This window comes from Melanotaenia boesemani, chromosome 4, assembly GCF_017639745.1.
Source record: "Melanotaenia boesemani isolate fMelBoe1 chromosome 4, fMelBoe1.pri, whole genome shotgun sequence".
Classification (NCBI taxonomy): Eukaryota; Metazoa; Chordata; class Actinopteri; order Atheriniformes; family Melanotaeniidae; genus Melanotaenia; species Melanotaenia boesemani.
In genome coordinates, this window is record NC_055685.1 from 16665204 (window position 1) to 16687574 (window position 22371).

Here is a 22371-nt window from a genome sequence, read left to right on the forward strand (position 1 = left end):
GTTACTGTGCTGTCTGTTCCACCTGCTAGTCATTCATAAAAACTTCCTTGATGTAGAAATTATAGTCCTTGTGCTTGCAGCAATCCTCAAGAAAACGACAGGAAACAAACACTAAATTATGATGAAAACAGTGTGCAATTAAAGCAGAAGGTAGACACATTAATCAAAAGTGCAAATCAGAACCAGGGGAGGTCCGAGGTGAGTGATTCTTGGTGCCTCTCTTTGATTGGTAGAGGATGAGTCACCTTGTTGAAGGGGAGGAAAGTGTCTCGGGGGGGTGAAGTGAAGGAAGATGAGGCAGACCTGTGATCTGCTGATTTATGGCAGGGCTCTAAGAAGGCTGTCTCAGACAAACTGTCATTAAGTTGACATTAACTCCTTGATGGGAGAGGAGGGGAATTTGTCAGGCTTTGTATACATTTTGTGGTATATATATATTGGAAATGTGACACTTTGCGGAACAAAAGAAAGTTTAAAATAATCAAAAATCCATTCAAATAAATGCCACAATACTGTTGTTAAACTAATCTAGCTCAAGAGAAAGCTCTAGATGTTTCTTATCAGAGTTTTGATCTAGATGCTCATGTCATTGTGTCAACGTGCCCCTGTTGTTAAATAGATATAATGCTTAACATCTTCACTGCCTGAATTAGCTCCACCGAGGGGGTAATTTAGTTGGTACGGTACCCTTCATCTGTCAATATTTGTTAGCAAGATTATTAAAAATAATATGGATAGATTAGTGTGAAAATATTTACCAGAGGGGAAGCATTGCTCAAGTGATCAGCTGTTGATAGATCTGGCTCTGGATCTGGATCCAGAATGCTACTTTTGTTTCACTCAGCCACAGCAGAGGTGCAGTTTTGGGCTGCTGTTGTTTATCATATATGGGATGTGTTAATTAGCGCTAGATACATGATAGCCTGAACATGTCACAGAAAATTACTTTACTGTTGGCCCAACAGTAAATATGTCTGGGTTTCTGATGTAACCAGTGAGTAACCCCCAAAAAGGATACCCAGGCCAAGACTTCTGGTTCAGAACGGAACCAGAGTTCATTATAGTAATGGTTTTGGAGTATAAACTGTTAATGAATCTTGTGGTTAATGTTTCGATAGACCTGTGGCACTTTCTGGAAGGCAACAGTTCAAACTGTTTATGGGCAGAGTGGAAAAAGTCTTGAAGGGAGTTGTCCATCTTCTGCAGCCAGCAGTGAACAAGCCATCCAGGGTGGGTAGCTGTTGATTGTTGTTGATGTTCTGTGCGATCTTCATCATCCGCTTTTATCTACAGCAAAACTGCTCCTGTACCACACCAGGAGGCCACGTGTGAGGACAGTTTCAGTGGAACAACACCAAGAATCATTTTGACAGGTTCACCTGTGCATTCTTAGGAATTACAGCAACTTTAATGCCTCTTGAGAGGCTCTGAGATGTGTGTGCACAGAAATCAGAAGCTGGACACCTTCCCCACACTCTTGCTATTGGTATGCAGTGGTGAACGGACATCCTGTTTCTTCCTGAGATTATGAGTTATAGTCTTCTTGATGGTATGAATAAGAATATTTTATACCTCATACAACTTTTGCACTGTGGTTACAAGTGGACCACAAATAGAAATGAGAGATTTTACAAACTGTGACAACATTGTTGTTTTGTTTCTTGTACTCCGCCTGTTGTCTCCTCCCCCATCACCTACGAATATCTGCATGTTCATCTCATCTCCATCCTCCAATCACAAACTTATCTGTCTGTTGAAGATTTGATGGCAGTAATTGGCAGGGGTATGTTATCACTCTGTCTGTTTGTAGGACTATGTAAAAATTTCTGGATCAAATTTCATGAAACATGTTGCAGAAAAGAAGCGCAGATTACAGATCCCAGTAAATTTAGCTTCAGATCTGCATCATTTTCTTTACAATTGTGAGATTTAATTTTAGAATTGATAAAAGAATGTCCTTTAAAAACCCAGAACTAGTAATTTCAAGGGGATCAAAGGAAAAGTCATTATTGTTCATCATCTTGGGACCATAAAGGTTAACCAACTTTTTGTGCCAGTCCATCAAGTACAGATGGTCACAGGGCAAGAAAACGGATGTTGAAGGAATTACAGGAATCAGTAGCATGCATCCTTTTAGGACTTCTGTGCAAAATTTCACAGGATTAGTTGCTGAGATATTTATGTCTAGATCAAAGTGGTGCAACAACCAGCTGACACTTATAGCTCGTCTGTGAGCATTGATAAAAAAGATGCAGTGCAACATTTCTATATTTGAAACTATACTTGAAAAACATGTTTACTCTGGAGGATCCACGCATGCACATATCAAGTCCAATCTGTAGTTTCCTCTATTGTTCTACTGACAGCGATAAAGAGCAATTAAAGTGGAACCCGACTCCAACCTTCTATCATCACTATTCAGAGATGCTGACAGAAAGAGAGAAGCATAAAGATGGAGATCATCTTTCCCCTGAAACATTCTAACACATGTGGTAGCCAACAAGCTTCAAGAAGTGCATGCATGCCACCATCATCACTAGACAACCTTAGACAAACATGCACAGGCAAATTCTTTATCTCTTTGGATCTCCTCACAGTCTCAACACACTGCACATCCACACAACTGGATGAAGCTTGAAGGTGCTAATTCAGCCAAAATAAAAATTCTCCAGGGCATATAATATCATAGCAAGGAGCCTGTCTCTTCTCTGCGTGTACACACAGCTCAGTCCGACTGTCACTCCAGAAGACTAATGAGCAGATTAACACTTGGCTGACCCAGTTGCCTTTAGGGAAACTGTCTGTGAGGGTGTTTACTTAAAAACATCACCTAGCAGGGACAGCCACCTTCTCTGCAGAGGACAGTTTGCAGCAGTTTGTGGAAATTTATGAAGTGTTCCTGTTGGCACCACGAGTCTCTGGTGTGCATAAAGGCAGGTGTTTAACTCTACGCTCAATGACGATCTAAAACTAATGGTATAAAACTGCACTGCACAGATTACTGATACAGAGAACAGCTCTGGAAGTAATTTAGCACTTTTTTAAAATCTTTTTCTGATTGAAGGTTTAGAAGGATTTAGTTCATTTACACAATGGAAAAGGGCAAAGTTTCAAGTGGTGTAATTGATCAGGTTTGAGAGGCATGACAAGGCTCTTTTTTATTGTGCAGGGCCTTCATATGTCCAGAGCCTGGCAAAGCTTCACCACCAGCTGTCCTCCACTGTGTGCTGCTGTGTTGTGCTACATTCTTTGGGTCCAAAGGGGAAGTGGTCCAGTCCACTCAGTGCGCACAGCCACTCCTTTCATCCCACTGTGTTATTGGAGAAAGCACTGAGCAGTGCGTCAGTGCCTGCTGTGTAGGAGTCAGGGGTCAGAGCTGACCTGCTAAGAGGTCGTGGGGCCCCCATCCAATCCGTAATCATGCACACAGCACACCTCGCTGACCTCACCCCTCTGTCTGAGCTCATCGCCCAGCCTTGGGCCGCCTAAGCTGCCTGAGATCAAACACGGAGCGGCGGTACCTCTGGCCCTGTGTTATCAGCTTGGATGTCTCATCACATCAGCACGCAGGGCTAAACAGTAAACACAGCCTGACTGCTTTGGCTCAGTCTGTGTTTGTGTGTGTGACTGTGTGCAAGCTTATGTGCATATATGTATGGAAGTCCTATATGTGACATAAGCATGGACCTCAATTCTGAGTTAAACTTTAATTTAATAATTTCTTACTCTTCCAGAGCACTAGTTAGGATTTTTCCATTCTATTTGATCAGGTAACCAACCACAAATTTTTAGCAAATGTAAACAAAAGATAATGGAATTTGTCCACTTGGGGTGGTGGAACAAATTATAAACACTGAAAAACCCAAATCTAATCACCACCTTAATCCAAAGCATCCACTAGATGCTTGCCTAGAACATTATTGTCGATTATGTGGCTTGTTTAAACCAATTTATACCAAACTGGGAGCCTTTGGGAAGCTTAGATTTTTATCTGGCTGACTGTACAAGATGAATTCAGGGAGATAAAATCACGTCATGTCTATGACTGAACCTCTCCTGATGTTAAAAAATCCTCCAGTTGAATTCTGATCCTGGCCTCTTGTCCCCATATACTCTATGTTGTGATGTACAATTAGGAGTGTGCACAGACTGTTTTATTTAGAAAATTTGCCAGATTCTCTTTGCCATGCATGTCTCTTACTTCCTGAAATTTATCATCATAAAACAAACTATTTCATGTTGTTCTGGCTATTAATCACCAAAAAGCCACATGATTATCCTTTCATGTATGCTTTGTGGTAACTTTAGAGTTGGTTGTTCCTTCCATGGTTGTTTACTTTTTTTCAAGCGCTTCCAGACCTCTGCTCCTAACCCTGTGTTTAATGCCACAGTCCTATGAACTATGTGCATTTACCTCAGGCAAAGTTTGCAAACATGCAGAGTTGGGGAAAAAGTACACAAGGTTTTTTCATTCAGCACATTGTTGCTGTTGTAGTGTGATGGAAGACTGTGGGTCCACCCCTAAAGTCGACCTGTGCAAAGAGCTTGAGCAAGCTATATTTAACCAGGCTGGTAGCTGATTTCCTGTGTGCACCATCAGGATATTAACTGTTAAAACCACTGGAGTGTGATACTTCCTCATGCTGATTGATTTCTTCTAGTCTCACAGAGAAAAAGTCCATAATTCCCAGGAGTTGTTACTAGAGAGGGAAGCATTTCCAGACTCAGTCACATGCTGCCAATTTGATAGGTTTAGTCGAGCACCTTGGCTCTGCTCCCTTGTCATATTTAAGAAGCATTAAATGAGAGTTTTTTTTTTCCTTTTTTTTTTTATATTTTTCATTTTTAAGAAGGCATTTAAACTAGAGGAGCTACTAATTTTTTCCCTCTTTTGTCTAAGGACTCTCCCTCGACATTGTTGTAAATGAGTCATTTATTCTTGGTATGCCTCAGGCAAAGGAAAAAAAATAAGAAAACTCATAATCTTTAGTAGGACAACATAAATTACTTAGCCTTCCACTACTTTGGATTACTGCTGATTAAATTAGTGATAACTAGTTTAGAGATTTGTAAAAATTTGAATGTCTCAAACATGCTGTCTTCATGCAGGAAAAAAGGTTTAAAAGTTCTGTCTGGGATTGAGTGTATCTGTGTGGAAAGGGTTTTGTTGAGGTTTATGTTTGTATGCATGTATGACTTCATGCAGTGGTAAATGAGTGTGTTATTGTTCTTGTCGGTCTGGCGGGGAAGATCAAAGGTTGGCTTCGTCTTTCAGTAACTGGGCTTTATTTCTGGACTGAATCTAAACTGGGAATTTCATTTCCCCATTCCAATTACTTTGAGCTCCAACATGTGGTTACAGGTAATATTTTTTAAGTGAAATATTCACATTATGGGGAAAGAGATAGACAGCGATGAACAGTCAGCTGGAAATCTCCAGCCTATTTTGTCTTAACTTTATTGATGCCTAAATATGTTGCCATGAAAGCATATGAACTCTTGGCCTCAGTCTAACCCACACTGTGGCCCAATGTGAGCCAAATGTGAAACATTAAATCCCACAGGATGTATAATAAAGTGGCTATGCCCAGCTCTTTCTTGCCCTGCCATCTGCTTCATAAAGTCTTGTCATGAGAAGGCATGCAAGAGGCAGTGTTTGTGCCAATGCACCACTGACAATTTGACCAAGGAATGGATAGCCAAATGTTCTGTAAAATTAATATTTCCAGATTTCCTTTATTCAGTTTTTCACTTGATCAGCCCTGGTTATGATTTGAAGTGATGTTATCCAAGCCTTTTATTGTCTCCTTATGCTGTCATCCTGTTCTGGTTCTGGCTCTACAGATGTTCTGCTAAAATTGCCATTTCCATTGGCTTCACATTAGTGTTAAAGCACAAAATCGTCAAATGCAAAGACAAAGGCACAGACAGATGTCCAAAAGAAGGTCCAGATGATGATTTTGCAAACGCCAATCCCCTGAAAATGATAGTCAAAATGTTCACACATTTCCCCAGGCAGAAATCCTTCCCACTTCAAATAAAACATGTGAATGTTTCCTCCCTTTGTAGAATGCCACAGGTCCAGGTTCAGACTTAAAAGACATTCTCAACCCCTGCATGAGCCCTTGAGCCTCGTTTTTATATCATCCTTTGCTTTAATCCGACACAAAGACTGTTTTCATGTTACGAGAATTCCCCAGGTCAATAATAAATGTGTATTAAATGTCAGTTATGGCAATGACAGTCAACGCAGACACATGCTTTCCAAAGGTATGCATGGTGGAAGCACATCCCAACTACTTGAAAATATCTTTGTCCTAATATTTAGGAACAGCCAACATTTTGTCAACATTTATTTAGTGGAAAGTATGATGGAAAATGAATACCAACATTTGCAATATTTTTAAAGAAGAACAAGGAAACAAGATTGTAAAAAGGTTTTTGTAGATGACGCTAATGAAGCCCATCATCTTATCATTTTATGAAAAACATTGTCCATTAGTAAAAAAAAAAGAAGTTAAACAATATTATGTTGACAAACCATGGATAACCAAAGGAATACTTAACACATGCAAGAAGAAAAAATTATACCAAGATTTTTTTAAGGAAAAGAACAGCAGAGGCTGAATAAAAATACAAGGCATATAAAACAAATGTACTACAATTATAAGAAATAATAGAAAATGATTATTATAGCAAACTATTAGAGGGCAATAAAAATAATATAAAAATACATGGAACATACTAAAAAAGTATTATGAAAAAAGAACTGGCAGGGCAGACTATTCCAGTAGTTTCTTGGGCAAAAATGACTAAGTTATCACTGATATAGACAAGGCTGCAAATGGGTTCAACACATTTTTGTAAGTGTGGGTCCAAAGTTACTAAATATATTGCAACCACCAGTAGTGGAGAAAATGTAGCAACAAATAAATATCAAAGAAGCCTGTACGATCAGCAACACAGCTTCAGAGCAAACAGGACAACAGTCCATGCACTAACATATCTTGTTGGTAAAATAAAAGCCATAGAGAAGAAAGAATATACAGTAGATTTTTTTTACGGACTTACAGATACTGTAGATCATGACAAAACTACAAAGGTATGGGATCAGAGGAACAGCATATAAATGGACAAGCAGCTACCTAAAAGACAGAAAGCAATATGCTCAACTATGAAAAGCAAAGTATGTAGAATTTTATCTGTGGAGTACCCCAAGGATCAGTGCTTGGACCATTTTTGTTTATTCTGTACATAAATAACATATCGCTGCTGTTGGGCGCAAACTTCCTATCTCCAAAACTGTCATTTTTCAAAAGATGAAAAAAACTGTATGGTTTTGTAAGAACTGGACATAATGTCATCAAACTTGATATAGTGTTTTACATCATATATCTTTGGTTAAATATTTGTAAAACAACAGACATACATAAAGGGTGGCCAATAGTACTGATTTATGAAGGAAAACAAAAATCATGAATTTTGGACATAGGAGGTTTTTGCCCAACAGCAACAATATGTGAATTAACAATAAACATAAAAACGATACTATCTGCAGACGATTAAAATTTATTTTCTTATGGAGAGAACCTGACAACGCTGAAGAGATGGTTTGATAATAAACTAAGAGTGAATGTAAGAAAAACAAAATTAATCATTTTTGTCAATCGTTAATTTAACTCCGACAAAAAACTTTAGATGAACAATATTGAAATAAAAAGAGTAACTGAAATAAAATTTCTACAAACTAAAGTGGAAATGGCATGTCAATTATAAAGAATAAAGTCTGGTGTTACTTTTACACCCCTGAAAAGCATAAATCCGTCCTATTGCAGAAACTCTGTGAAAGAATAGAAGTCTGAAACTAGCAAATCTACACCATAAAAGTTCACATCCCTTCACAGGTGGGCGTTGGTGGGTGTAGTTTTCTATGCCTGCTAGGCGAGGACCCGCCTATTTGCGGGTATATGTGGGGTTTTTTAAATTTTCTCGTGAAGTAGATAACCTCTCTATGTTATGAAAAACATAACCTGGTTTTACTCTGTAGCGGGTGTTATAAGCCATTTTTATCCACAAAATCCAGTCTTTAAAATAAATTTTAAAAATACAATTTTTAATTACAGTATATGTGATTTTCATCACAATTAAGTAATTCTGTGTTGTTTACAGTTGGTTACAGATTTTTGGGTGGACTACCCCTTTAATTTATTTCAGTAATTCAACTTAAAAAGGTAAACTAATATATAGACTCATTATATGCAAAGTGAGATATTTCAAGCATTTTTTTAATATAAATTTGATGATTATGGCTTACAGTTTATGAAAACCCAAAAATCAAAATTCAGAAAATTAGAATAGTGTGAAAAGGTACAATGTTGTAACCTCTAAGTACCACACTCTAATCAGCTATTTAATCCAAAACACTTGCAAAGGACTCCTGAGCATTTAAATAGTCTCTCATTCTATTTCAGTAGAATTGACAATCATGGGGAAGGCTGCTGACCTGATGGTTGTGCAGAAAACCATCATTGACAGGAGAAGAGACCTGATCTGCTCTGGCTATGACTTCTAATTGTTTTAGCCTCACAGAAAATAATGTAGATTGCCATGACAGTAGGCACTACAGTAAATATTCCTGCCTTCTTTTCACATACACATGCTTCTTCGTGCATGATGGCAGCATGTATGTGGTTGATACAACTGTTGTCCGGCAAGAATATTTATGGCTGTTTTCCCTTCATAAACTCCTCTGGATGCAGCTGCTGCAGAAACTGCTTTGAGCTGTTTGGGTTTCAGTCCACTGATGACGTGGACATTTATTCCTACAAGGTCCCACATGATGTAAAATATGGGATCAATCCATCTCTGCATACCATCCTTTACAGAATACTTCCACATCATCTGATCCAGAACAATGGGAATCTAAAAATAGAACAGCAATCCTGCGCGGTCAAAATAACCTGTAGCCAAAATAGAAATGATCACATTTTCTCTGTTCTTTGCATACTAAATATAAAAACTAGTTTTAATGAAAATTCATGTGGGTTTAGGAAAAGTCAGGGACCAGCAAGGCGTCATGATTTTATTTGTCAAAGTTATTGAAGTTATTTTAGGTTAGGTTTTGGCCATTCTTGTGTTAAGTGCACCTAATGTGTATAAAATAAAGATTTAGCACAAAGATATATTCATCACTAGAGATGTCCATTAATTTCTGTGAGGTGCAGAGTCAAAAGCCTGTGTTGAGTACCATCTGCTTTTTGAGTCCAAAAACTGCCTGAGTACCTGATCGAATAAAATTAGGTCAGTAAGTGGGGTGATTAACTGTGGTAGAGGGAGGGGAGACTGCAGGAAAAACTGAAAATCCTGGTAATTCTAGTGTTAATGAAGAGTGTGAACAAAAACATTAAATAGTTAAAACTGCTCTAACTTGTAGGCTTCAAATTAAAAAACAAACTACACTTATTAAGGTGTCAACAAGTCGTTTGTACACCGGCAGCCGGAAGTATGCGCTGCCAGCACACAAACCATGGAAAGCACTTTGTGCTGCATTCTTGTATGAAAAGTGCTATATAAATAAAGATTGATTGATTGATTGATTGATTGATGCGCTCTCTACACTCTGGTTGTAGCCCCGCCTCTTCCATGACAAATTTACCTCTCACACACACTTACTATAAATTCTCATTCAAACTGTCAGCTCACACATACACATGTATAACCTCTCACATACAGTACTGATTTCACTGATTCATACTGTATGTGTATAGGGTGTCGTGCATATATGTGCATGAGATTTTTGTAGTATGTATGTGTGAATTTTCACTAATATGTATGCAAAATGTTGCTCTTGTGTGTAAATGAGAGTTGATTTTTTGTGTATGTGAAAGTGAATATAGTAGTATATGCATGATTTTAGAGGTGTGTGAGAGAGTTAAAAATGCTTTTTGTCCTATATGGCCATTACATTTCTGTGTGGAGTTTGCATGTTCTCCCTATGTATGAGTAGGTCCTCTCCGGGTACTCCGGCTTCAACCAACCAGCTTAATTTTATTATTATTATTAGTATTATTATTATTATTATTAGTAGTAGTAGTAGTAGGTTTTGCTTTTATTATGTTAGAAAAAAACTGACTTAATAAACTAACCTTCCTCTTAGATATACTGTAAGGCTGTAACTGCGCTTCTGCAAAAGTACATAACTCTCATAAGAATGTAAAATGTAACTTTTGCACTACTTTTTCAGCTTGGATTACTTTTCTTTCTTTAGTCAGAACCACTTGAACTGTTTTTTTTTTTTTTTTTTAATTTAATTTATTTACATTCAAACTAGCCAACTGCTGCATGTACCATTGTATGCAGCTGACGGATATAAATGTTCAGTCAATTTTCTCATCTAACTTTTCACCAAGGAACAAACACACACATTTCTCAAAATGCCACAGCATTACTTTCAGTAAACATGATAAATTGCTGCGTACCAACTTAAATTTTTACCAAATGCTGCAGCAGCCTAAGTTATGAAGATTTATATCAAAGATGCATCACACTAAACCAGTGCACATGTCACAATGTTTTATTGTTCCATATCCTTATAATAATCTCAAGAAACAAGCACTTACTTCAATTGATCATCTTCAAGATGTGCATATATGCATATAGATATGTCAAAACTGTGCATTTAGATGACGGTCAACAGAAAATTTCTCCCCAAGCTCACATTGGCTTCATGCTTCACCCCCAAAACCAACACAGGTGATCGTACACATTGATGAAGATAGCACACCCACAGTGCCACCCACCATGCCACCCACAATCACTGGTGATGTCACCACGCATGTGCACACATACATTATAGGGGAAAATAAATAACCCAACACATGACTTCTACACAATATCTTTAACATCCAGTCAGACAGAGATTTTGCCATGATTTAAGGGCATATATTGAGATCATGGGGCCATTAGTTTTGCTGACAGCCCCTTGATTCTCCAATAAGTGTTTAAACAAAAACTATCAAAAAGGTCTTTTGTTCATAAATTTAAATGCAATCCCTAAGGGATGTTGTGTTAAGTACCACCCCGACAGGCAGCAGAGGGAAATTCTGACTCAAATGGCCATTTGTACATCAGAGCAAATATCAATACCAAGTGTTTCATTTAACAAGCCACAACATCCTATTAAGTAGGAAGGTTAAAAGAGAGAGAGAGAGAGAGAGAGGGGGGGGGGGGGGGGGGGGGGGTGTCACATGCAGAGCTTTGGATGTGAGTTTGACAACTGTTTGTTTACTTCTGGGTTATGTTCACTCAAAATCCAGCTCTATAAGGGTCTATCAATACTGTTTGAAGAGATACCCATACACCTTTTCTTTTTCTCTCTTTTCCTTCAAGAGTATGTCTACAAGGATGAAGCAGTTTTTGAGCATAGTAGTCCTTCTTCCTTGCTGTTGTAAAGTTGCCATTTTCTTTGCCTATATGCAAATACTGACATCAACACTGTAGTCCAAATACAACCTGAATAGCATTATAACTGAAATGTACAAACATTGAGGCTTAAGAGAAAAACACGTGGATGCAGAAAAACATTTCAAAGACAGAAGAGAAGGTTAACATCATGTCCCATTGAAAATGATAAGGCAAATCCCTCTCTGAAAATGGTCAAACTGCATGAATGGACACATTCATGATTCAAGGCTTTAGCCAGCAGTATATAACTATGCTTGGCAGTTTTGGGGAACTAGCATGACTGTTAGAGCAGTGAATATGTGTTTAAGATAACCCTCAGTGCTGCTTGGTTTCAGTGAATTTGCAGAACAGGCTAGGTGCTTCGTGTGATCATTGGTAGGGGATCAGGGTGAATCACAGTGGGTGAAAATGAAACAAAGTTTGCAATGCACATCGCACAAGTGTTTGTTCTCAAAGATGCAATAAAATATTAAATAAGAAAAACAAACTAAAGGAAACTATGTGTATTGTGGTTGTTTTATGATGTGAGAGTAATGGGAGGGAAATCCTTTGTTCTTGCAAAATCTGATAATTTTTCAAACAAAAACATTTTTCTGTAGTTGCTGTCATTAAGACCAACAGTGAAATTCTCCTGGAAAGTCCAATTAAAACTCACCTTTTGATGTATAATTAAAATCACTTAATTTATTAAAAAACTTTGCAGTTGAGCATTATAGTTTCATGAGGCCTGGGTTTAATCTCCAAACAAAAGTCATGACATTTTTTTTAAAAAAGGAAAGCACAGGAAACATAGAAATGTAAACATAAAATTTTTATATATCTTGTTATTTAAATGGATGCTTGAAAAGAATTATTGTCTTGTATGAAAAGCCGTTAAAAATTCCCAAACATTTATGGGTACATCATTCAAAAGCATACAATTTAGAAACAAGAAACAAACATTATGTATAAATACAATTATGAAAAAGCAAGAAAACTTTAGTGCCCCTCAGATACAAAGACCCACTACAGTACCTACTCTTCCCATTTTAAGCAGATGACATTGCTTTAGCATACATTACACATGCATTTCATCTTCACTAATCAGGCTATTTGTGAGCCTTATTGCTGTGTTGCTTAATATGGTGCAAGGAGGGGGCTCCTTTGTGCCACAGCTGACGTCCCTTCATGAAAGGGCTGGGCGTAAGGGTTGAGGACACTGGTATAGACTCCGAAGAGTTGCTGTATAGGTCTTAGTGTGACTGGCAGCTGCAGTAATCCGCCCTTTGTGTCTTCAACAGGGCCCCACTGAGCTCCCCTGACAGGGACCGATATTCCCAACTCCACCAGACAGCCCAGATGGGCTGAGTGACACAGAAGGAGAAGGAGGGAGGGCTACTGAAAGCATCACTATAAAAAGGGAATAAGAAATTAAAAAAATATAAAGAGAAGGGGGAAGGAGAGGAAGGAAAAGAGAGAAAGAAGCAAATAGGGGTAAAAGGAAAATCTAGTGCAGAAAATCCAAAAGAGCCTGTGGAGAAATGGGGGTCTGCCCCTGAAAGCCTTATTACATCTCTGTTGCAGCTGAAGCAGACCAGACTCAGTTGCTTTGCATGGCTGGTTTGTTTGCACAGATTTTTATTTTTTCTGTTTTTTGTTCCTTTGCGGTCACCCTGAAGCATGCCAGAGTAATCCCTCTGATTGGTGGAGACTTTCTGGATGGAACATAATTAAAATCCACGGTCGCACACAAATATGGCAATGCACACTCTCTTTTCTTCTTTCTGTCAAATATAAGAATTTATTTACGTTTAGTTTTCTTGTCACAATGTCTGACATGCTCCCCCGGCTATTCGTGGTTTGTGTTTGTCTCATCTCATTACTCTCAGTGTTCTCAGGGTTTCTTCATTGAGTTTACATTAGTAATTTAAGTAAAGGTTTCTTGGAAAGGCCATGAAACACTTCATGTCTGCCAGGATTCTGCTGCATCATGAGACATCACTAACAGAACTGCTTATTGTTCCTGCCACCTGGTTCATAATACAGAGAGTGGATCAAAATCTTCTCAAAAACATACTGGATCATCTGGTTTAAATATTTGTGATAAATAAATCATATTGCAACAGGATAATAAGAAAATAATTACAATAAAATAAATAACTGCTTAAAGGTCAAGGAAGACCAAAAAATTAAAGGTATGCCAATTTTACTCCTTACCTTAAATAGGCGAGCCATATATGTGAAAATTAGTTGCAATACTAAAAATATAAAAACATACATTGTCATTTAAAAACAGATTCAACCCTAATTCCAAGAAAAAGTTGGGACGCTATGTAAAATGCTAAAAAAAAAAAAAAAAAAAAATGCAATGATTTGCAGATCTCAACTCATAATTTATTCACAGTAGAAAATAAAAAACATAAAATGTTGAAAATGAGACATTTTTACTATTTCAGGAAAAAATTCTTGATCATCTTAAATTTAACGGAGGTGACAACTCTTAAAAAGTTGAAATGGGCCCAACAAAGGCTGGAAAAGTGGTATTAAACAAAAATAAGGTGGAGGAACATCCATCCATCCATCCATCCATCCATCCATCCATCCAGCCATCCTTTTCTGTACCCGCTTACTCCAATGTCGCTGCAACTTCTGGAACATGTTGCAGCTTATCAGGTTAACTGGGAATAGGTCAGTACAAAAAGTTCTCCAACTGAAATGGTCATATCTGTAATTTCTTCACACCCTTAAATACACTGTATTGTTAAAGGTTTTGGCATACCTGACCTAACTCTCATGAACTTAACAGACATCCCATTCTTAATCAAATGAGTTCAATATGACATTGGCCTAACCTTTGCAGCTATAACAGCTTCAACTCTTCTGGGAAGGCTTCCCACAAGGTCTAAGAGTGTGTTTAAAGGAAATTTTGACCATTCCTCCAGACGTGCATTTGTGAGGTCAGTATGTGATGTTGGACAAGAAGGCCTGGCTCTCAGCCTCTGCTTTAATTCATCCCGGAGTTGTTTTATCGGGTTGAGGTCAGAACTCTGTGCAAACTCGCTGACAGTTTGCACAGGTCCAATCATGACCTGGACCTGTGCAACAAGTCCAGTCGTTATATTTGGACTTGTTGCACAGTTGGCATCCTATCACAGTACCACACTGGAATTCACTGAGCTCCTGAGAGCAACTCATTCCCTCACAAGTGTTTGTAGAAACAGACTGCATGCCTCAGTGCTTGCTCTTTATATACCAGTGGCCATGGAAGTTTCAATTATTTGGATGGATAAGGGAATACATTTGGCAATATTGTCATGGTTTGCTCTTGGCAGTGGTGATTTTGGTATTTCTGAGTTTCTAGGTGGGGCTGAGCAGACTTCCAGGAGGCAAGGTGGAGTCTGGAGTGCTGACTGAACACACCTGCAGCTTGTCTAGCTCTGCTATTTAAGGACCTGCAGGAGCTCCAGTCTTTCCCAGATTTTCTCACTGTTTCCATGGTAGATCAGGCTCCCACCACTGTTCTACTTGTGCTTCAAGTAATTGCCTTACCATGCTCTCTTCTACACTCTAGGGCAACCTTGCCACTCTAGGATTCCGTCAATTTCATCTAAGCATCAGGACTTCCTACACCTGTCATTCTTTCCATCAATTCTCAGTTACCTGCCTTCTTACCCTGCCAAATGGACATTCATCCCCACAGCCACATTTCTGGACTCCATCTGGTTCATAGTACGCCACCTACAAACTATCATCCTCTGCCAGTTTATCTTTTTTTGGATCCACACTAACCTTCTGCTCCTAGAGTGAACTCCATGCAGTGCTCCAGCAAGCATCATGAGAGAAATATGACTCACATAAGAATTCCACATCACAGCTGATGTCATTGTCCAGCCACAAAGTCCTGGATGAAGCAATGAAGTGTTGTGCTTTACTAAAACACTTTTCTTGCTTCTTGGTTGGGTTAACTCAAAAACATTGGGTCTACTTAGGTAAAATTAGAAAATGATTATGTTTTAGATTGAAATACAGTTGTTTTACAATGTGACCATCATCTTCATAGATGCAATTTTATAGGTTGGTTATAAACTACATATAAACATATGAAGTTGCTTTGGCTTAAGGCTGTATCATCACTTCCCAAGGGTCAGAAATGAATCATAATTATGGGTAAAATACCTATGTTTTACAACATGGCTGCTACTATCATGAATGCCTTTCACACGCAGTTGCTCTCACAACCACTGGAGGTCAAATATTTCATTAATAGAATTGCAGACTGTATTTGGATGCAAATATTTCATACAGCCATGTTTTGGGGAGGAGAACAGTCTGTCATTAACATGAGTGGGTATAAAAGACCACCATGCAAAGGCAGTCTCTAAAAAGTATAGAATCACATAAGTTCAGCAGTCGGCAAAATGACACTGAATTTCAGAGAAATGTCCTTGGTGTAAAATTGAAAGGCTCACAAATGCATCACATCAAAGCAAGATTCTGAGAATCTGGAGACATCCCTGAATTGGATACCAATGATCTTCAGACCCTCAGGCGGCACTGCATTTAAAAATAGGCACAATTCTGTCCCTGCATGGGCTCAGGAATACTTCTAGAACTCATTGTCTCTGAACACAGTTTGCCATGTCATTCTTAAATGCAGGTTAAAGCTTTATCAAGCAAAAAAGAAGCCACATGTCAACATGATCCAGAAACACTGCTGTCTTCTCTGGGCTAAAATTTATATAAAAGATGCTAAATAAAAAGTTGTTCTGTGGTCAGATGAATAAAAATGTAAATTTACTTTTGGAAACCGGACATGTCTTGTGGACTAAGAGGAGAGGGACCGTACAACTTGTTATATCCACTTAGTGTGGAAGCCTGCATTCATGATAGTATGCAGGCGCATTACTGCCTATGAAACCGGCAGCTTGCACACCTGAAAGGCACCATATATATATATATATATATATATATATATATATATATATATATATATATATATATGTGAAACAAACTGATGCACTGAATCATATGAAAAAAACAAACATTTAAAAGTAAATTAGGCCAGTCTGAAGCAATATATCCTTTTTGTTATTATTTTTTATTTACAGAATGTAAGGTTATAGGCATAAATTCTGTATTTATGCTTAAAAATTAGATTTGTTTTTTTTTTGTTTGTTTGTTTTTTTTGTAATCATAATCCTGGTTCTGTTGAATAGGAAATTTATCTAGTAGTTTGGATCAATGTCTATTCCAGCCCTTTCACAACAGGGGGTGCTCATGCAGGACAGGAGGAAAGGGAGATTGTGGGAATTGGGGAATGGGCCCCAGAAGAACAATAAATCTGGCACATGTTAGCATGTTAAAACTATACAACATATATGTCTATAGGAAGAGACAGCCAAAAAAAGTGAGAGATGACTTAACATTACTCATCTACTTTTTGAAGTAGATGAGTAATGTTAACAGGCAGTGTCTTACCTGCAGCACACAGCAGTGTGGTAGCTCTTAGTTTCAGAAAATCAGTCATTTCTAAACAAAGACAGTTAAAACCTCAGAAGCAGTGTGTGAAAAACTGCAACCTCATGCTGTAGCAGGAATTAACTGGTACAGCAGCCAGTTGCTGCAACAAAATTCACTTGATTAATTAGACATCAAAAAGTGTGACCACATCTGTAAACACAGATTATTTTAACAGTTTGCTGGTCTCTAGCATGTACTTGTGTTAACTCAGTGCTAAAGAGGATATACACTTTGGCCCAGAAATATTAAATCAAACCATTTTTATGACTTGGGCTTCACATGCCACCACATTGGATTTGAAATGAAACAGCTGAGATGTAAATGAAGTGCAGATTTTCAGGTTTAATGCAAGGGGTTGAACAAAAATATCCTATGAAACACTCAGGAACTGTAACTATTTTTATGTGAAATCTTCTCATTTCAGGGGCTCAAAAGTGATTTGACAATTAACATTGCCCTCAATTAAAATGTTTATTTTTAATATTTGATTAAGTGTGTGTGAAGTCTGGAACACATAAACATCACCAAACACTGGGTTTTATCTTTTGTGACCCTTTGCTTGAGCTTTACTGCAGCTGTCTTCAGTTGTTGGCTGTTTGTGGGTCTTTCTGCTCCACCTCTCTCTCTGAAATTCAATGTCAGTCACATTGAGATCTGATGATGGACTCAAATAATGGGTCATTAAGAGGCTTGTGTAGAATAAGCTGATGGAAAAGCATTTGATCTGAACCAGGTGTGTTGCAGCAGTGAAACATTGAAAACCTGCAGGACGCTGGCCCAAGAAGTCCAGAGTTTAGAAGCTTAGCAATATCTGCTGTCTATGATCACAAAGAAAGAACACCGCAGCCCTCTGCTCTGTCAGTGGAAAAGAAAAGAAAAAAGAAAAGAAAAGAAAAGAAAAGAAAAGAAAAGAAAAGAAAAGAAAAGAAAAGAAAAGAAAAGCAGTCTGAGCTGAAGCTTGGTTAAAATTAAGTAATGAGAAAAGACAATTATTATAAACACACTAACAAATCTTAAAAAGAATGTCTGAAAATGAAAAGTCCAGACTCCAACCTTTCTGAAATGCTGCTGCAGGATATTTAAAGTAGCTGTACATAAATAAATACCAGCAAACCTCAATGAACAGAATCTTTGTGTGAAGAAGAATAAGCCAGAATTCCTCCACAATGATGTGACTGATAACGTCATACAGAAAACAGTTACTTCAAGTTATTGCTGCTCAAGGTGGTTTTTATAATCTATTAAATCATGAGACACACTATGTTTTTTCACCCTCTGACTCTGAGTTTTTATTAAATAAATAATGAAAGACGATTTTACTCAGCCCTGGTATGTAAAAACCTTATGGCACAACAGAAGTGTATTTGTTTATTTATTTTTTTTTATTTCTTTTATGTTGTGCATTTAAGAGTGTATTCACAAATTTGCAAGCTTGTCTGCTAATAGTGTATCTGACACATTGTTTTTAGTTCTGTCTTACAGATATTTTTTTCTTTGAAGGGTTGGCTTTAGATATGTTTTAAGATGTTTTAAGATAACATCTGTGCTTATCTATTTATCCATTCATCAGTACTTTTAGTTGTATTTATTCATTATTAGTTATTTCTTGTTAGTAAATTTTGGAAAAATGGCTCACAGCGAAGATTTTATTTGTGTCTTTGTTCATTAATGTGAGTTAAAGTGTATCAAAATGTAATGACTAAAGAAATTTACACACACACACACACACACACACACACACACACACACACACATATACATATATATATATATATATATATATATATATATATATATATATATATATATTCACTGGCAGCTTTTAATTTGATTTTTTAAATTATTCTTCTTCTTATTATTTTTATAATTTAGTGAATTACCATGAGTGTATTTATTCTTTGGCATAGACCGTCAGTAAGTGGTGAAACTATTATGTTTAGCAAGCAGCTATGAACAGTCAAATTCAATCCTAAGTAAACCTCCCAGTGAAAACATCAGTTTCCTAAAGGCTTAGCTTACACCCCGAGTCCCGCACCATGATATTATTAGTTCTTTCTGCAACCAAGATGGTAGGTCTTTGATTTTAGTATGAATGAGCTCTTCACTTGAGACATCAAACAAAACATAAAGCAATAGGGATTTAAGAGTGATAGAAAGCCCATTGATCTTCTGCTTTCTTCTTAATTTATATTTAACCACTGGCTTGGCACCAAATACAGACTGTGTTTATGGCCTTCTAAAATCCGTCATTAATTTCTTACTGCTGAGCCCAGGCCAAACAATGTCATAAATAAAGTTAATCACAGATGAAAATGCATGACTTCACTATCAACATTTCCTCAAACAGTGCTGCATTTACCCCCAATCCCACTACAAGCGGCTGAACCTTAAATTCTTGGTGCTACAGCAAGTAGAACAAGTAAGTGAAGGCATGGTGTTGCATGAGCTCAAATATGAACTTGCTCACATGTTTTGGAAAGTACTGAAAGACAGACACAGCAAATAACTTTAGGTCAATGTGAATTCAGTGTGTGTATGCACGCATGTGTATGTGTGTGTGTATATATATGTGTGTGGGGCAGTGATAAATAAATTCAGTAACTAAACAATCCTTTGAAAGAGATTTTGCTCAGAGAGCAGAAAAAGTTTGGTTTTAATTAAAATCAGAATAGTGTTGAGAGACAACGTCTTTCATGGTCTACAACTAAATGCAGAATATACAACAGACTTGTATCTTGTCAGTTGTGGGTTTGTTTTAAAGCCTAAAAAAGTGCATTCAATTACTAATTCTTACAATTTCCCTCTAGGATAAATAAATATATATTTGTATAGAAACACGTTATGTGTTACATGTTAATAGAGACCTGTGTTTTACCTGATTTTCTGCTCAGGACTTTTAGGATAGGTAAACCCAAGATACAGGGGGATTATGTATAAGACAAACAAATTATCACTCCCCACATTCAAATGTTATTGACAGAAAACTATACAGTGCTAACTGCAAAAATGCTGCAAAAACAACCAGCCTTTCACCATTTTAGTTAATGAAAGACTATATCTCAAATAAACCATCATATTTACATTTTATCAACATGTATCATCTAGAAGTAGTGTAATAAATACTTTGGCTTTATTAGGTAGCTGATTTACGTAACAGAAATAGATTTTCGTAATCCCATTTCTGAACTTGCTCTGAAAACCAAAAGAACATACAGTCATATAGAGTGTCATAATGACATATTATTCTCCAGATGAAGGCCTTTCCAATATGTATTTGGTTTAGTGACATCCAAACTTTTTATTTTTCTCATTTAATTGACAGAGACCTTCAAAGGCTTAGTTTAAGTGAGTAAGGACCAGCACATAAAATGAAGCTTTTTTTCCTCAGATTTTTGGGAAGTATATTCCACCTTTAGAGTTATATTATTCATAACCTTGACATCCGTACAAGCTTGGAAAAAGGATTCGATTTGGGTTCAACACACAGTCTATGGGTCAAAGTCAGGGTTAGATAACAGTTTATCAAATATATACAGATATAACATGCATAGACTACCATTTCAATAACCATTGAGAAATAACATAAAAAAACAAATGACAAAGTTTTATTGAAGTGAAACTGGAATATAAAAATGATTTACAGATGGAAATAGCATATAGTGTTTAAACTGGATATAAAATATTTTCACAAGTAATACATTTTTTAAAAATAGGTTGTAAAAGGTCAACAGAGGGTGGAGTGTTTTCTCCAGGTCAGGAATGAGGTCCTGCCCCAAGCAGAGGAGTTCAAGTATCTCAGGGTTTTGTTTACCATTGAGGGAAGGATGGAGATCAGCAGGCAGATCGGTGCGGCGTCTGCAGTGATGCGGACTCTGCATCAGTCTGTTGTGGTGAAGAAGGAGCTGAGCCAAAAGGCAAAGCCCTTGATTTACCAGTCGATCTACGTTCCTACCCTCACCTATGGTCACGAGCTGTAGGTAGTGACCAAAAGAACAACATTGCGAATACAAGCAGCCAAAATGAGTTTTCTCCACAGGGTGGCCGGGCTCTCTCTTAGAGATAGGGTGAGAAGCTTAGTGATCTGGGAGGGCCTCAGAGTAAAGCTGCTGCTCCTCCGCATCAAATAGAGCCAGATGAGGTGGCTCAGCATCTGGTCAGGATGCCTCCTGGACGCCTCCCTGGTGAAGTGTTCTGGGTACGTCCCACAGGGAGGGGGCCCCGGAGTAGACCCAGGACATGCTGGAGGGACTGCATCTTGCCGCTGGCCTGGGAACGCCTCAGGATCCTCCCCGATGAGCTGGAGAATGTGGCCTGGGAGAGGGAAATCTGGGCTTCCCCGCTTAGGCAGCTGCCCCTGCGACCCTTCCCTGAATAAGCTAAGTGGATGGATGGATGGATTAAATTGATGCACCGCTGGGGTTTTTAAAGCCATTCACTGAGTGCAGTTTGATTAAATAAATCAAAGCAGGGTTTAATTAGAGATGTGGTCTATAAAGACCTGTGTAATCCCATATCGATGATGTTTTTTATAGTGATAGTTCCAGATTTGATCTGCACACACACACACACACACACACACACACGGTTTTTTCAGCTATCCCTGTAGGTACGTGTAATTTCAAGTCACCATTGTAACATAAAAACCAGGCCAAAATGTTAAACTGTACCAAAAAAAATAAATAAATAAATGAATGCTGATATCGCTGCCTGACAGTAATTTGAAATAAAATGCAGCCCAATGATGGTCGACAGCACAAAATAGGATTGGAACGTGCCATGCACATAGCAGCGTCCATAGCAACCACGTTACCAAAGATCTTGCAAAACATTAGACATTGTAAATGTTTAATTTTTTTCTTCAATAATCTAGAGAAGGGTTGCCCAAAGTTGGTCCTCGAGGGCTGCTGTCCTGCAGATTTTCCAGTGTGTCCTGCTTCAACATACCTGAGCTGAGACTAACAGATACACTGATACACAGCTGCAACCGCCAAAATGAGTGTTGTGCTGATGTATGATGTCTGCTGAATCCTCATGGGACATAATGACGCCAATTCCAACGACAATAAAAGTTTCACAGTTTAACATTGCTGGTAAATTAGTCCACAGCTGGAATCACTTTTTGGGGGGGATTTTACATCTAAGCATTTTGCTTCAGTTAAATTAATTGGCTATTTACCCACTGTGTTTTATTTGTTCTAACCTGAGGTCTGCCAATCAGCATGCTTTATATCCAATACCATAACATTGTGAATTGTGTCAAAAATTAGTTCAAGACATGCTCCTGCCTCATTGTGCAAGTTAGTATAGCCATATTTACTGCACATTGTCTTTATATCAGTATATGACCTCCAGAGGTTTCAAAATATTTCAGTGTGAAATAAAAACAAGTCAGAAGCAGAAATAGAGTTT

At 37.8% G+C, this 22371-nt stretch overlaps 1 long non-coding RNA gene across 1 annotated transcript; it reads left to right on the forward strand.

Moving 5' to 3' along the window:
* Positions 1 to 1790: 1790 nt before the first annotated feature.
* On the forward strand, positions 1791 to 21910 carry LOC121637644. Its single transcript, XR_006009913.1, has 3 exons — positions 1791 to 1802; positions 12257 to 12260; positions 21835 to 21910. It is a non-coding gene; the product is annotated as an uncharacterized LOC121637644 (long non-coding RNA).
* The last annotated feature ends 461 nt before the right edge of the window (positions 21911 to 22371 follow it).